Here is a 16848-nt window from a genome sequence, read left to right on the forward strand (position 1 = left end):
GACCTCTGAATTCCCCTGGAAGACACCAACAGCAGTGCAGCAGCTTGGTCAAAAGGAAGAAAACTCAAGAGCAGAAATCAGGAATTCTACATCCCCTACTGCACCTTATTCCAGGCGGGCCTCATCCACTTCTCTGGGCCTTTGAAGTTGAAAAAAATCAGAGATGGCAAATGACATCCATCCACCACCCCTTCTTCCTCTTCACGAATCCTTTCCCAGGGAGCCCAGATGCAGCCTGGGAATCGGCACCATGCTCCAAGCAGCCACTCTCCATTTATCAATGGACACATGAGGCTGTCTGATTTCCCTGGGCTAACCATCTCTAAAGTGCCCAGAAAATTCTGATGCTCTCATTTCCCTTTGCTCACCCAGGCTTCCTTCATTTGCTAAACGCTCACAGCTGGCATTTAATAATCAGTCATAACATTATTAGCATCATTCATAAAAACAACAGAGAGTTATGAGTGCTTGCCATTGAGAGGAGATTAAAACAGTGGCAACACATCTGACTACTGTGTATGTCAGAGGAATTGTCTTGTGCAAGAGACAGTCAGGAAAATCTGTGTAACCCGAAGAGATGGGACTGAGGTGTTTCAAGGCCACAGGCTGGCCCATACAAGAGCATTTCTCTTCCTCTGGATGTATTGCAGGCAAAGCGGATTTAGCCACATCCCAAGTAGGCTGTAGAAGAGGGTCACCATTATGTGAGATGGACCCAGTGTAAGTGATGCAGGGCATGGTGAGGCCAATGGCAACCAGGGAGCACATGTCTAGTCTGAAGGAGACAGGTACAAAGATGCTCCAAGCAAATGCAGCCCTGCGTTTATTTCCTCCTTCCTCCTCCAGCTTCCAGCTGTCCTCCCTTCGGTCATATAAGCCCCCTCTTATTGTCTCCCCACTAGGCAACTAGCACTTCTGCCACAGATTCATGTGTAAATAATGAGGAGGTGGCATAAACAACAAGCCATAGGAACACAGAGCAAAGAGAGATGGGTTTGGTATGATGGGGTTGGTGGAGACCTCCTGGAGACAATGGCATTGGCTCTGGACTCTGAAGGGGGTTGGAGTCCAACACGCAGAGATAAAAAGGAAAATGCCCTCCAGGCAGGAAAATAGCATGAGCAAAGGCCTGGGGTAAGGAAATGTTGGAGCAGAGGGAACGTGAAGAGATAAAACTGGAAACATAGGTCCCAGGCAAATCACAAAGGTTCTTGGGTGCTCCACCAAGGAAGTTGGACTTTATGATGCTATTTAAGGGGTTTAACTCCTCAGCTTCCCAGAGCAACCCTCCTGGTCTCTTGCCTCATTCCTCACTCAGGCCTCCCCTGGAGGGCAAATGGGAAAGAGGCAAACTCATCTGATTCTGTCACCTGCTACTTAATCTAATCCCAACTGGTACACAAAGGATATGAACCAAAGTGTATTTTAATCATACCGCTTCCTATAGTCAGTCAACAAAGTGAGGCCCCATAATGTACCAGGAACTGGGGACAAAATGAGGGGCAAAGCAAACTAGGTCCTGCCCTCTTATTGCATACAATCTATTGGAGGATAATTAAGTAAATAAATAACAAAATAATTATGAACTGTAGGAAGATCAATAAAAGAAACAATTATGGTGCTGAGACAAGGAATGGGGGAGGTGGCAATGGTTAGAAGACCTACAGTAAGCATGATAGAGAAAGGTTTCTGGGGATGTAATATTTAAAGAAACCAAAAAAATGAAAAGGAACCAGCCAGGTAAAATGGGGGTGGAAGGAGGAGATTTGCAGACAGAATGCCATATGCAAAGGCCCTGGGGCAGGAAAGCACCAGGTCTGAAAAAAGAAACTGAAAATGGACCAGGGTAGCAAGATCATCAATGGAGCAAAGACAGTGATTCTCACAGCAACTAGTTGGCCCTCCTTTTATATTACATCTTATGGATGCCTCTGTGAAGCTAAATGGCATGCATTCATGGCCAAAAGGAAAGGGCAAACAAGCTTTCATATACTGTAGGGCTGAGGGTGGTGATGGAAAAACAGATGGTTTTCATGTTGGGAAATAAACTTTTAAGGCAAGATGAATATCTCCTTTGAGTTTATTCACGAGTCCACAAAGCTCTGCTTTCTTAGCCAACACACCACACCCCAGGAACCTCAAGATATCAAATACTAGAATCTTTCAGGAATTTCCACTGGAAGGGCAGTGCTCAGTGTGGTAGCTTCTCAGGAGGGAAGGGGAAAAAAAATTTAAATAAAAAAGGAAAGTTCCAGTGCCAATCAGAAGAAGAATGACATGGAACAGACAGACGAATCTTGGGGGGAAGAGATTAACCAAAGAACTTATATGCATGTATGCATTACCCAAGAACACAGACAATAAATAGGGTTGTGAAGGCCTGGAGAGGGGTGGGATCTGGGTGAAGGGGACGATGGGGGGAGGAAAAGAGGTGAACATCTGTAATACTCTCTACAATAAAGAGAAATAATGAAAGAGAGGAAGGAAGAAAGGAAGGGAGGAAGAGAAGGAAGGAAGGGAGGGAAGGAGGGAGGAAGGGAGGGAGGGAGGGAGGGAGGGAGGGAGGGAGGGAGGGAGGGAGGGAGGGAGGAAGGAAGGGAGGAAGGAAGGAAGTCAAAACCTCCTGGCCATTTCTCCAACCCAAGTAGCTAATATGACCTAGAGCAGAGAATTAAGTGAATATTCCTTTTAAAAGCAAGCTGATGCTCCTACGGCATTGACGGGGGCACCGGGGCCCTTGCTTCGTGTACAGACACTGAGCTCATCCCCAAAGATTTGGATTCAGTAAGATGGTGATAGGGCCCAGAGATCTGCCTTTTCAACCAGGACCAAGTGTTTCTGCCATCACTGAAGAACGCAGCCTCACTTGGACTGGGGGAGAGGGCAGTTCGGGTAAGAAGGGAACAGGGCCAGAAGGAAGGCAGAGGTACAGAGACTCCTCAGGAAGACTGCACAACTCTGAGCTGTGTTCCTGTGAGGCTGGGGTCACAGCTGCCTCAACACCTTAGGCTCCTACCTTCCTCTTGCCCTGCCTGTGATCTCTCTTGTTACTCCCTGCAGACACAACTGCTCGAGGGCACTCCCACTCTGTCAAAACCTCCTGGCAAAACCTCAGGCCTAAAGACATGTATCTCCAACTTTCTTTCCATGCGCATTGTAGCTTGAAAAGAAGACACAGACAAGGTTTTAGGCCCACAAATCTCAAGTTCCTCCCCATGACCTGACTAAGGCCAATGCCTCCATCTCTTCAGGTAACCCCATTGCTTCTCTCCTACTCAGGAATTTGCTGACATCTTTGTCCCTGTGCTCTTCTGTATGAACAAGAGGTTCTTCTTCATTGGATCATTCCCTAGGCCTACAGACTCACTGCAATATCTCCCATTACCTGGGCACCCACAGCTCCTTCAGTGACCACCCCCATTTCTCTGTCTCCCTTAGATCAATCTTTTCTGAAAAAGTTGTCCCTGCACGGCTAGCATGGCTCAGTAGTTGAGCATTGGCCTATAAACCAGGAGGTCATGGTTCCATTCCCAGTCAGGGCTCATGCCCGGGTTGCAGGCTTAATCCCAGTGTGGGTTGTGCAGGAGTTAGTCGATCAATGATTCTCTCTCATCATAGATGTTTTTATCTCTTGCTACCTCTCCTTTCCTCTCTGAAATAAATAAAAATTAAAAAGAAAAGGTTGTCTCTAGCCACCTTCCATCCCTCCCCAAGTGTCATCTTTGTCATCCTCTTCAGTCCGGCTTCCAACCCTCCACTCTACGAAACGGCTTTCTCTAATATCCCTAGCTGCTTCCTAATACTATTGCATTGGTAGTTAGGATTTCAGCACATGAATTATGAGGGGAAACAAACATCCATCCTATCCATAATATATGGGAATTTAATATGATACATTAAACATCCAGATGTATCCCCAGACACATCTTAAAACAAGCAAAATTACTTTGCAGGCTTTCAGTTCAGTAACCATCATGTACCCACTGTGGACCTGCCAGGGTGGTAGGTGCTGGGTGTTCAGATGGAAGTCAGACCCAGGCCCCCTTCCCCACAATTGGATTCAGAACCTCGCCTCTTGTTCCCATAGTGTGATTTGAGAAGACCTCTTATGGAAAGTGATCTTTTTAAAAAGGTGGACACACTGTGTACTATTTTTCTTCCTCCTCAAGGATTCATGAACTTAGCTTAATAAAGTTATAAATCCTAGGGTAGAAAAACCTGCTCAACTTTGTTTAACCCAGTGTTTCCCCAGTTTATTTGCCTGCAGATTCCCCATTTTGAAGAATATCTATTTGCAAACTTGTATTCCAAGGTACAACCTGATATAAACAATACCCCACCCTGCTGCTTACACCTCACCCCAATCGGACCAGTAAAAAGGGATGGAGCGTGGTCTCCAAAACTCCCCCTTTCAAAATTGGCTAGGCCTGGAGTCCTTCTTTCCTCTGGTCCCCTTCTTTCATTTCCTCTAGCCTAGTGTCTTCATCTGGACTCAGGGGATCCTAGAGGGGAATAGTTTAATGTCGATCTAGCACCAGCCCTGGCTAAGTGGATTTCATGTTCACCAGGAAGGAGCTTCCTGGAGCAGACCAGAAGATGGGGCTATTTTGGTCCAGGCAGGCGATAAAGCTCAGCGAGGAGCCAGCTGCCCACTCCTCCTCCTGTCAGGCTGCCCTGTGAGATGTTCTCACTCTCTGCCGTCCTCCTGCTGTTCTTCTCGAATGTCACCCTAACTCTGCAGTGTTCAAATAGAGCTGGGGTTACACAACTTGCCTGTGTAATGTATGCTGCTGCCCTGCTTCTTTATACTTTTCTTCTGCCCACAGTTACAAGAATCCAGAAGTAAAAGGAACTCATGTCTAGATTTCATAGGTCCCAATCCTTCACTGAACAGATGAGAAAACTGAGGCACAGAAAAGCCCAAAGTCAGTAATTAGGAGCAGTAGCCCAAGCTTGTGCCCCAAGTCCAGAACAATTTCCCTCCTATAATAGAAAGTCAGTATATATACACACACATACACACACACACACACACACACACACACACACACACACACATACACAAGAGATCCAGTGCATGAAATTCGTGCCGGGGGGGGGGGGTCCCTCAGCCTAGCCTGTACCCTCTCCAATCCAGAACCCCTCGGGGGATGTCCGACTGCCCCCGGGGATTGGGCCTAAACCGGCAGTCGGACATCCCTCTCACAATCCAGGACCGCTGGCTCCTAACTGCTCACCTGCCTGCCTGCCTCGTTGCTTCTAACTGCCCCCCCTGCCAGCCTGATCACCCCTAACCACCTCTGTCTGCTGGTCTGATCACCCCTAACTGCCCCCCTCTGCTGGCCTGGTTGCCCCTTACTGGCCCCCCTACTGGTCTGGTTGCCCCCAACTGCCTCCCCTGCTGACCTGGTCACCCCCAACTGCCCCCCCCTGCTGGCCTGGTCACCCCTCATGGCCCCCTGCCAGCCTGGTGGCCCCCAACTGCTCCCCTGCTGACCTGGTCGCCCCTCACTGCCTCCCCCTGCCGCCCTGGTCAACCCACACAGCCTGCTGTTAGGTCATTAGGTCGCCTCTTACTGCCCCCCCTGCAGGCCCAGTCGTCCCATGCAGCCTGCTGTTCGGTTGTTACTGTGAGGGCGTCCTGACCAATTTGCATATTACCCTTTTATTAGTGTGTGTATGTATATATAGAGAGGAAGGGAAAGGGAGAAGAGAAAGAGAAACATCAATGAGAAATAATAATTGATTGGCTGCCTCCTGCATGGCTCCATACCAGGGATCAAGCCTGCATCCTGGGCATGTATCCTTGACTGAAATCGAACCCAGGACCCTTCAGTCTGCAGGCCGGCGCTCTATCCAGTGAGCCAAACTGTCTAGGGCTATGCATATTCTTTATAAAATTACCTAAAGAATGATACTTATGTTTCTGTGATTATTTTGGGGGTTTTTTGCTTACTAATGTTTTGAACATCTTCCTTCCCCCATGCTCACAGTTAGATCTACCTCCGTACACAATCCTGGTCTCCCTGCCTTGGCTTTGCCTTTTCATCATCCTTGCTGAACACAGCAGTCAGCATAATCTTTCTAAAATGTAAATCAGATCCTGTTACCTTCAGGCTCAGAAACCTTCAGTGGCTTCCTGTTACTCTTAAAACAAAGGCCAAACTGCTCAATCTGATCTCCGAGGCCTTAGGTGACCTAGCTCCTCACTTCCTTCTTGGCCTCACCTCTGGCAGCCATACAGACTTCTTTCAGTTCCTTAAAGACACCCAGCTCCTTCCCCAACCCCCTTGACTCACTCAGGGCCTTTAAGAATGCTCTTCCCTCTCATTGAAATACCCCCATACTTGCATATACGTGTGCACACATATGCATGCATGCGTGTTCACATTTGCACACACACACATACTTCATCTAATCTTGAAAGCTTAGCTCAAACATGACTTCCTGTTTTTCCTGAAACCCGCTTCACTTCAACTCCACTCCAGACTATATCAGATCTGTTACTACTCACCCTTATAGCAGCATCTATTTCCCTTTAAGTCTTTGTCCAAGTGTATACTTGCATTTGCATATTAAATATTTGCAGAATTATGTGATGGACATATGTCTTTCCCTGTGAGACGGTAGGTCCATAGGGGGCAGGGGCTGGCTTTGTGCATCGTTGTATCCTCCACGCTTAACCCAGTACCTAACAAAGAGCAGACCCTCGATCAATATTTATAGAATGGATGAGTAAATGGAAATGCCAAAGGAAGAGAGGATGGGTGCAAGTTGTAAAGGAAATGTTGTCAAAAGAAAAGATGAGTCGTTCCCTGGAAATAAGAAGGCAAGTACACATTGTAGGCCTCAAATGCAATTTAACAGGAATATCACCTTCTTTATTTTAAAATCAGCTTCTTTCCTATTCTGAGCTCTCAATCTGCCAGGGTAGAAATGGAGGGGTTAAGTCTTTAATGGAGGGTTCCTATTCCCTCCCACCCATGAATAAGAGCACAGTGCATTGCTGTAATGCTCCAGAAACAGAAAAAGGGTTTAACCTTCAGCCTATCGTGGACACCACTGATATCTTCAAGGTCCACCCCCACAGTGGTCCATTAAAGCATCACAGGCTACTTGGTCTCCATGCCCTGCATGGGGCACAGAACTCCCCTGTGACCCAGGTCCCCAGTTTTAGGGTCCTGCCTTCCTGGAAGAAAGGGGGGTTTACAAAGCTGCCATCCCCAAAAGGTCTTATCTCCTTAGGGAGCTGCCACAGGACCTCCCCATAGAAAAGCACCACTCTGAGAATGTGCCTAGAGGATGTATCCCTGCTCACTACCTCAGTCTGCCCCTGACCCAAAACCTCTCTTCCCTTTTGTTCCAGAGGACACTTGCTCATTGCCTCCCCTTCTCCATGGAATCTCCATGGAGATACCATTGGTATCTCCTCACAAGATGCAGATGAGCTGTGGGCTGCAGGCTGCTTCTACTGACAGGAATCCCTGAGGTAAGAAGCCCAAAAGAGCCAAGCCACTTGCATAAAATAAGGATAATTGAGGAAGCTGAAAAACAAATTAATATTCCAATAAATCATCTTACCTCACAAGTCACTTTGTTGCCTTTTACCTCCCCCCCCCCCCAACTTCCTGTCTGAGCTGCAGCCACCTGTCATTTGCAAGAAGGTTCTGATTACTGGGGGTCAGACCTTATGTGGGGAGGCATGTCTCTCCCCGAAGGGAGCGGGTGAGTATCTAATGAAAGGGAGGAATTTGAAGAGGTACTGGGGAAAGGGGAACTAAAAATATTGAGAGGCAGGAGGTGAGGCATCTGGTGGGCCATTTCCCAGACACCTACACTAGCACATTCTTCCCTCCTCATAGTCACAGCGCCCCACTGTCCCCATCCCTGCTTCCTCCCTGTATTGTTTTAAGGCACTCTTCTTAGATCTTCATGGTAGAAATGCTTACACCACCCTGGAAATTCAGTTGAGTTTAGCCTGAGAAGAGAAGAATGACAGGACTCAAGGTCTCTTGCAAAGGGTGGGTGGTGGTGGTGGGTGGTGGGTAGTAGGTAGTGGGTGAAGCTAGCCCTCCCAGTATTGGACTGTAAGACAGAATGCACCACAGGCCAGCTCCTTTGCAACTAATCAACCAGAGGGTCTTCTCACCACCATGGAACAGAAAAGAGGGTCCCTGCTCACCTGAATTACATAAATGCAGCCAATGGGGAAATTCTTTTGAGTAAGCTAGGCCTCTCAGCAACTGCAAGGTAAGCCAAGGGGTGGACTGTGACACCATGGTCTGAAGATAAGAGTTAGTCACACACCCTCAAGCCTAGGCATCCCCATCCAGAAAGCTTTCACTTGAGCTCAGCTGTTATCTCTGGCAGCTCCCGGCCATCCTAGGAAGATCTGCCCAGTTCCCATTCTGGCGCCAGCTCTTGGGTGAACCACAAAGGCTGGGATGACTTTTTTCTTAACTAATCTGTAGCAGCCACTCAGTTGGCTCGTGCCTCAAAGGCAGAAATTCCTCCTGTAGTTGATCAACACTGGTTTCTGCCAAGAAGCAGGGAAGGGGACAGGCTCTTGTCTCCCACAGGTCCCTGCCTGGCATATGAGCCCAGACACAGACTGTGGCTAATGGAGCCACTGATTATACAGGACCTCAAGCTTAGTTCAAGATATCATATAAGGTACAGGGTCTCCTTACCACAGGTCTTCCTTGGCCGGAAATCTCCACCTGGATCCTGGTGGTGATAAACAAGGTGATTATAAGGGCTTCACCTCACCTTGTCCTAGGTGGGGATAAGAACCCCAGAGGACTAAATACCAATGGCTCTGTCAGCCCTCAATGAATGGTCGTTGAGTGAATGAGTAACTGAGGAGAATATGTGGCTTTGCACCAATAAATACTAATGATCTACACTGTTCCAGAACATTTTATGTGAGGTGGGGGATACAAAAGTGGTTTGGGATAATCTCCTTAGAGGATTATGGCCCAGAAGAAGACACCAAACTCATGCAATGAGTGATGTTCATTTAATAAACATTTACTGAGCACCTACTCTGGGCTGGTCACTGTGCTGGGACAATGTTTGTGACCAAGAAGACATGGCCTCTGCCTCCATGGAGCTCACACTCTCATGAGCAGGATGAGAACGTAAATGAGTAATTTACAATAAAGTACAATGAATATTCTGAGTGCTATGAAATGCAAAAGCAAGAGAACTTCACAGGAATGTGCTATTCAAGAAAAGGCTTCCTGGAGAGAAGGCAGAAGCAGGGGAGGGAAGACAGGGGGCCTGCACTACAAAGACTTGGAGAACAGACCATGGTGGACAGACCAGCTCAGAAGCTAGTGCAGAAACTGAGATGTGACCAACATGTCACATTCAAATCCCAACTCCACTACTCACTCTGGTTCGATCTCAGATGATGAGCCTCAGTTTCATCATCTGTGATAAGATGGTGATGATAATGGCACCTGTTTCATAGGGTAGCAAGGATGATTAAATGAGTTAGGTAATACAAGGAAAGATCTTAGCAGAATAAATCTCAATATTCAATAACTAATATTATTGTTACTTTTTCACAGATAGGCTGGAACCAGGGAAATTATAACAATAGGCCCAGCCCAAGACATCCTCATGGAACAAAGTCATAGGACTTAGTGACAGGCTGTGTCTAGGTATCAAGGAAGAGAGAGAATTGGCGATGATTCTCTCATTGTTGAGGAACAGTGTGGAAACTGCATGGAGCCTTGAATTAGGATGTCAGAAGGACTGGGCTCTAACATTTGGTAGCTGGTAACTCTGGAACATCACTTAAGGCTCTGAGCCTCAGTTTTCACATCGGGAAAATGGAGATAACACTGGCTTCTCTGTGTACCTCACAAGGTGGTAATACAGAGCAAGCAAAAGGTGGGTGTGAAGGCCCTTTAATCAAATTGTAAAGTGTCACTGATGTGTGAATTATTATTATCCTAAAGGTTCTAGCTTGCGGAAACAAAAGTACGTTTTGGACTGAATCTCCAACAAAGAGGAGATCCTAGATTTCTTTTTCTTTGCTTTCAACTTGCCTTTAATGGCTCTAAAGCTGTGCTTCTCAAACTTGTCTGCCTCTGCAAATCACCTGGGGATCTCAGTAAGTGCAGGGTTTGTTTCAGTAGGTCCAGGGTGGGGCCTGAGGTTCTGCAATTCAAACAAGCTCATGACTGGTACTGCTGCTGGTCCATGGACCACACTTTGAGTAGCAGATTCACTAGGGGGTCACATTCCTCAGGATGAGCTGGTCACATTCCTCAGGATGAGCTGACAGCATAGTCTAAAGGAGAGCTAGGACCCTGTGAAAATACTTAGGATCCACAGCTGTCAGGGTTCAACCAGCCACTCCTCCTTGAGTGACAGTCACTCTATGGTGCTTGCACAGTGTCCAGCTCTGTTCTAAACGCTTGGCAAAAATTTATTCATTTAATCCCCCATGACATCCCTATTTTTGCCCCCTATTTTACAGATAAGGAAACTAAGGCCAAAGAAGTTAAATTATTTGCCCAGGGACACACAGCACAGAGTCTTTATACCTCCAAGTCCAGAACACAGAATAATAAAACGGCAATTCTGTGATCAGTTGTCCCTCTGAACCTCAGAGCAGAAAAGCAGCTGCTAAAATATCATCCACTATGAAAGCTGCTTAAAGCTGAGTCCCTCAGTGGCAGTGGCCTAAAGGGACAGTTTCAGATCTGCCCTGGTTCCTATCCTGATTGATGTTCCTCTCTCTTCCATCATGTGAGCTGCAGAGGACCTGTCTAATAAACCCTTTGCTTTTGCATATCACAGGGCCTGCCTGGCTTCCAATCCTGACTTCACCAGTTCCTAGTTACTTCACTATGCCAAGGCTCAGTTTTTTCATCTGTAGCATGGGTAAAATAATAGTGTCCACCCCATTGAGTTGTTGAGCGGGTTAAAAGTGATCAAGCTCATTGAGCACTTAGCCTACTGCCCAATGCACAGCATGGGCACCATAACTGTAATTGGTATGATTATTAAGGCAAAAGTAAGAACAGACCTTTAGCCCCTGTACTGTGAATTCAGCCCAAAACCACCTGACTCTCTTCCTCAGATGTGGCAGAAGCCACCCCGGGTGTCAGGGTGTCGGTATGAATAGCTTGTGCTTCTAGCAGGAAGTTCCAGGCCAGGCACCTGCCAGCCACATTCGACACTGCTTCTCTTAGAAAATGGGGAATGTGTCACAGAGCTGGGGGCCCTTTAGTGCACATCAGGGAAGCACTGTGCACAAATGGTTGGATCAACTCTTCATGACACTGGCCCTGGGCCCACTATGAGTCAGCCTTGCAGTCCAGCTCAGCACCACACTCCTCCAGAGGTGATCCTAAGGCGACTCTCTTCAGTGCTGCCTGCCTCCCACTCCTTCCTCTCCCCTCCCATCTGCTGTCACCAGCCACACCACCCTGAACCCCCAACGAACCCAGGATGAAAGAGAGAGGCAGGTGAGTGATGTGAATGACAATTGTCCAGGACCCACACTGGATTCATTAACTGCTATTAAAAGATACTCCAAGTCGTTATTGTGACATTATGGGGACTTAGCTGATTGCAGCTAATCTCAGACTTCCTTTGTGTTCTTAATGGAAGGAAGCACCCCATGTGAAAAATCTCATTTTGTGCCTATTTTCTAAAATTTCATTTAAGAAAAATAACTAGAGCAAAATGGGATATTCAACCATTGAAAATGAGTAAGATAAGGGTTTAGGTACAAAGCAAGGGCATCACGGGATAGAACTGCTTTTAGTCAGGTGGACATTAGGGACAACAGACACACAAGATGAATTAAGGAGTAAGGTATATTGAGTCATTTGGTGAGCACATCGTCCTCTTTTGATTCTCTTCCATGCCTTCCTATTACATCAGTGAGAAACTCTCTTTTAGAGTAGTGTGTCTTTAATACCCTCTGACGCAAGCTAATCTCTCTTTTTAACAAAGGGGAAAATGCCCACAGGTAATAGGCAACACAGCACAACCTCCTTGGAGTAAAATCCCAGCTAAGGCACACACTGACTCTGGGACTTTGGGTAAGTGGATTAACCTCTCTGTGGCTCAGTTTCATAATCTGTAAAATTGGGATAATAATAGTCCCTCCTTCACAGAGTTACCTTGAGGATCGAATGAGTAATATAAGAATCACAGCCAACAGAATCCCACTAGACTGTAATAGCTTTGTTCTCATTGTACTTGTGTTTATTGTTCAATTCTATGTGAGGGACACCATATTTGTTTTCATTACTAATAGTAATATAGAATATATTTGTAAATGAGAGATACTTAAAATTTAAACAAAACTAGCATATTAACAATAAAACAGATAATATGAGGCTAGAAAAAGATCACTGAAAGTGGTACTTGAACGACTGAATTTTGGGAAACTTGATCCAGTCAAATTCATTCATTTTACAAGTGACGACCTGAAGCCCAGAGCGGGAAAGTGAGTTCCCTGAGGTCACACAGAAAGCTAGAGGTAGAGTGGTACGAGAATCTAGAACCCTAACTTCCAGCCCAGTGATTTATCCAACATAATGTGTTCAGGTCACTAAATTGATAATGTCGAAAGAAAGGGAAAATTAAAAGGTACCTTTGAAATGAGTGGCCACTCCCTTTGAAGCCCTAGAACTAGGGCTATTATTACGGAAGGCCTTAACTGCAGTGAACCACTTTGCTCACACACACACCAAAGGAAATAATATGATTTTAGGTTTTCAAAAACTTCAGGCAGGACACAAAAACAACTCAGAACCCAGGATAATGTTTTCGTTGGATTATAAGCAAGATATGCCTTTGAAATCCTTTTTTTTTTTTTTCTCCTCATCAAAGCACATTTAGGCTGAAGTAGAAAATACTGAAATGATTTTTTTTTATAAAAGCAAAAAGAGCAGGCAAGAAGGTGTCTGCCTCTTTGGAGAACAAAGGTGGAATTTATGTGGCCCAACGTAACCACGGCGTGAGGCGTGACAAGATTATATCGCTGGGGGGAGATCAGCCCACTGGCAATTGGAGAACAAAAAACAAATTGCTTCTCAGCCCTGGCCTGAGTGGTAACTGGCTCCAAAACTGGACATCAGACTCCCAACCTTCTTTATCCTTTCTCTTCTGTAGGCAGGCCTAGAGGTGTCTTCTCATTGCTAACTTTCCTTGGCTCTGATGATTTGCAAATGCTCTAGAGCCTAGTGAATGAGTGTCATTCTATTAGCAGAGGTGAATACCCACCTCCACCAGCACCCACTGCAGTGAGCAACATACTGAACCTCGCCATGCAGAAGTCCTTTCCTTCAGGAAGATGGATCTCACATCTTAGGAATAAAATCGGAAGCAATGAAGAAGAACTGGACGTGACACCAGAGGAAGGGATCTCCCTTGGAGTACATTAAACTAAGAACATGAGTGTCACAAACTGAAAAGTCCTCATGGAAATGAGAGGAGTGGGCCCTCTGGGGACAGTGGGGACCTAAAGGTTGTGTGCCTTTCTAAAGGGGCAGCAGCAACTCAGCTCCAATGTTGATTGTAATGGGGACCTAATATTGCCAGATCTTTCCATCATTAAAGAGACACCAGGAACCTAGATTTTATATAATTTTTTCCCTAATTTTTAAGTGTCAATGACTAATTTGCTTTTTATCCAAAATTCAATGTATGCTCAACACAAGCATCTGAGCAGCAAACCCAGCCACTGGGCACCTTTGGTCTGTACTCTCTCCCTAGGCAGCCTTTTTCCTTTCAGACTTTCAGGCACAAAGCATGAGCAATGACTCCCAGACTACCCTCCACCCTGGCCTTCACCAGTGCTCTAGATCTGCGTGACTCAGCTCCAGCCTTTGGTTTTGTTGTTATTCTGGACCAACATATAAGGCATGCATGGTGAAGGAGGCAATGAAGGAAAGATATAAGAAGAACCTAGTGGCATCCAACATGGCAGAGAGGTCAGGATGGCTTCTTGTTCTCACTTATAGCCTCAACCCTGAATACAATGCCTGGTACAAGTAGGTTTGTTTCTGGATGACAATATGAAGGAATAAACTGGAAGACAAATGGAGTCACTGTGTTGTCCATAAGGAATAATGACCAGGGTCTGAAGCAGACATTACCAATCACTATAATGGAATCAGAGATGAAAAGACTTGAGCTTATGAAGTCAGAGGTCAAACAAGGAGAGAAAAGAAAGGTAGAGAATTTTAAATCCCATAATAGCCTGAGCCAAAGTTGGATATATCATTCGGAGACAAAAAGCTGGACTTGAGTCATTGTTCTGCTAATTAGCAGCTACATGATTTGGAGAAGTCATGGACCCCACTGGGTCTTGGTTTCTACATCTGAAAACTGGGACCAGGACTATCTAGCTCCTAGAGGCTCAAATGAGATAATGGATTTTTAAATGCTCTGTGAACTGAAAAACATCCCCGAAGTGGAAGAGTCAAGTCACGTAGCAGATTATGAGTCAGAAGGACAGTGCAGAGCCAACATGTTTCTTGAGCTGTCTGCATCATGTAACGTGTCAGGACAGCTGTTGGCCTAGCCCTTGGCTTGAGTCATCCTGATTAACAGGTGCCTGGCCAGCCAGGAGTTTGACTCTAAGATGATTAGATGACTGAGTGAGGAGGAACTTGACCAGTGATGGGAGAAAGCTAAGACAACAGCCAAAAGGGAAAGCAACCTTCCCCACCCAGCCCAAGGATGACTGGGTCATCTATAAAACACTTTGTCTCCAAGGGTACACATGTAACAGTTCTTCCAGGGTCTCAGTGGTGATGAAGAGGGCACTCCAACAAACAAGCTCATCCAGGGTGTGAATTATTTATGTTCATAAGATGCAAGTTTACACAGAACCATTAACAAAATTACATCTGGCAACCACTTCTCAACAATTACAGTTAACTGTGGTTTTAATAGTGACTGATATAATAAAATAGAGCAGCCATCTCAAGCCTGCAAGCCTGCAGAGTGTTACTCCTTGACCTCAGCAGCTGGAAGCTAGATAAATGGTTAAGAACATGGGCTCTGGGGACAGACCTGGTTCATTGTAGCTGCTGCCCTTTTAGAAAGGCACACACTCTCCATGGAGAAACATTTCAGTTCCTCCAACTGTAAAATAAGAATGATAATAGTCGCTGCTTTTGAAAGAAGTGGTTAGGATTAAAGGAGATGACTTTTGCAAGATGCTAAGCATAGTGTTCCTCTCAGAGAAAGCAGTCCAAAAATGGTAGATAGTATGTCTATTTCCAGAGCCACTTCAGAATTCCACCTTAGATTTAGGCCCTTGGTGATGCATCTAGGGGACTCTGGACTGTTAAAGGAAGCACCGTTTAATTAAGGCTCCTGGAGACAGAGGGTATCTTGAAGATCCACAAGAAGCTCTTTGGGGTGAGAAAGAAGATCCCAAATTAGAAAAGCTCTAGGTCACACATGAGTTCTTTAACCAAAATGGACCCATTTTTATCTGATTTCTTATATTGGAGTTTGGTGTGGGATTTTGCATGATGAAAAGTTTTCACTAGTAAACGTAATTCAACTTCATTTTATGAAGAGAGAAGTTAAGGCCCCAAGAGAAGTGGCTTGTTCCAGGATACCATGTGACTATGTAACAGACACAGACTGGCTTTTATGTCTCCAAACATTTCTTAAGCTTAATAGTAATTAATCTAAATTTTAATTATTAGGTAATTAATACCCCCAATGCAACTACTCCATCCTTAATCAGATCAAAGTTACACTCAGTCCAATATGTTTCTTTTTCTTTGAGACCTATGATAAAAAGACAGCATCTCAGGTCCAGAGAGATGGAGAATCTAACTTAGGCATATATACCTTGTGCCTTGATCTGCAGTACAACTCAAGAATCTTTACCTTCTGTTGCTTTGCTTTGGCTTTTATTTTTAAACTAGCAGCCTGATGCATGAATTTGTGCACATTGGAAGGAAATTAATTAGAAGAAATATTTTAATATTGCTCTTGGCCCTTTCTCTATAATAGAAGTGTCAATCAAATTCATGATCAACAATGACAGATTGAAAAACACCTGTGCGATTGGCACAGTGAGAGCTTTATATGTATCTAGCATGTGCAAGTCAACTTAGCCTTTTATTGATATAGAATAAACTTGCTTAATTAGACCTGCTTTGTGATTTAGCTAAACTTTTTCCAGCCCAGTGAAGTACCCCAACTTCTCTTTCAGGTAATTGTCAGCAACATAGCAGTAAATATCAACATGAAGCACATTATTATTGTAGATCACACAGGGAGAACAAACTGCAGCGGTGTTTGACTATATTCTGTGCAGTGAGAATACCTGAAGTCATTTTCAAGGTCCACTATTTCTTACTTCTTTTCAGTCGGGTCAAGTTTCTAAGCTTTCTAAATCTCCGTTTTTGGCTAATGAAAAGAAAATAGGATTCCATTGAGTCTCCTATCTACCTACTCCAGGACTTCTGTAGGATGAAATGAGATGAGGCAAGGGAAAATGCTTCACAGACATTTGGTTAAAGTGTGAAATGTTTCCACCTGGCTATAAAGTAAGTCATGTTCCTGGGCTGAAGAAACTGCAAGGAGGCTAGTCGCTAGGGAGAGGAAGCTGGGCATTGCTACGTGACATCATTACCCAGATGGACACTTAGCATATTAGCCTTTTATATATATACTAGAGGTCCGGTGCATGAAATTAATGCACGGGGGCGGGGGGTGTCCCTCAGCCCAGTCTACACCCTCTCCAATCTGGGATCAGGCCTGAACGGGCAGTCGGACATCCCTCTCACAATCCAGGACTGCTGGTTCCCAACCACTCGCCTGCCTGCCTGCCTGATTGCCCCT

This window comes from Cnephaeus nilssonii, assembly GCF_951640355.1.
Source record: "Cnephaeus nilssonii genome assembly, chromosome: 5".
In the NCBI taxonomy this organism is placed as follows: domain Eukaryota; kingdom Metazoa; phylum Chordata; class Mammalia; order Chiroptera; family Vespertilionidae; genus Cnephaeus; species Cnephaeus nilssonii.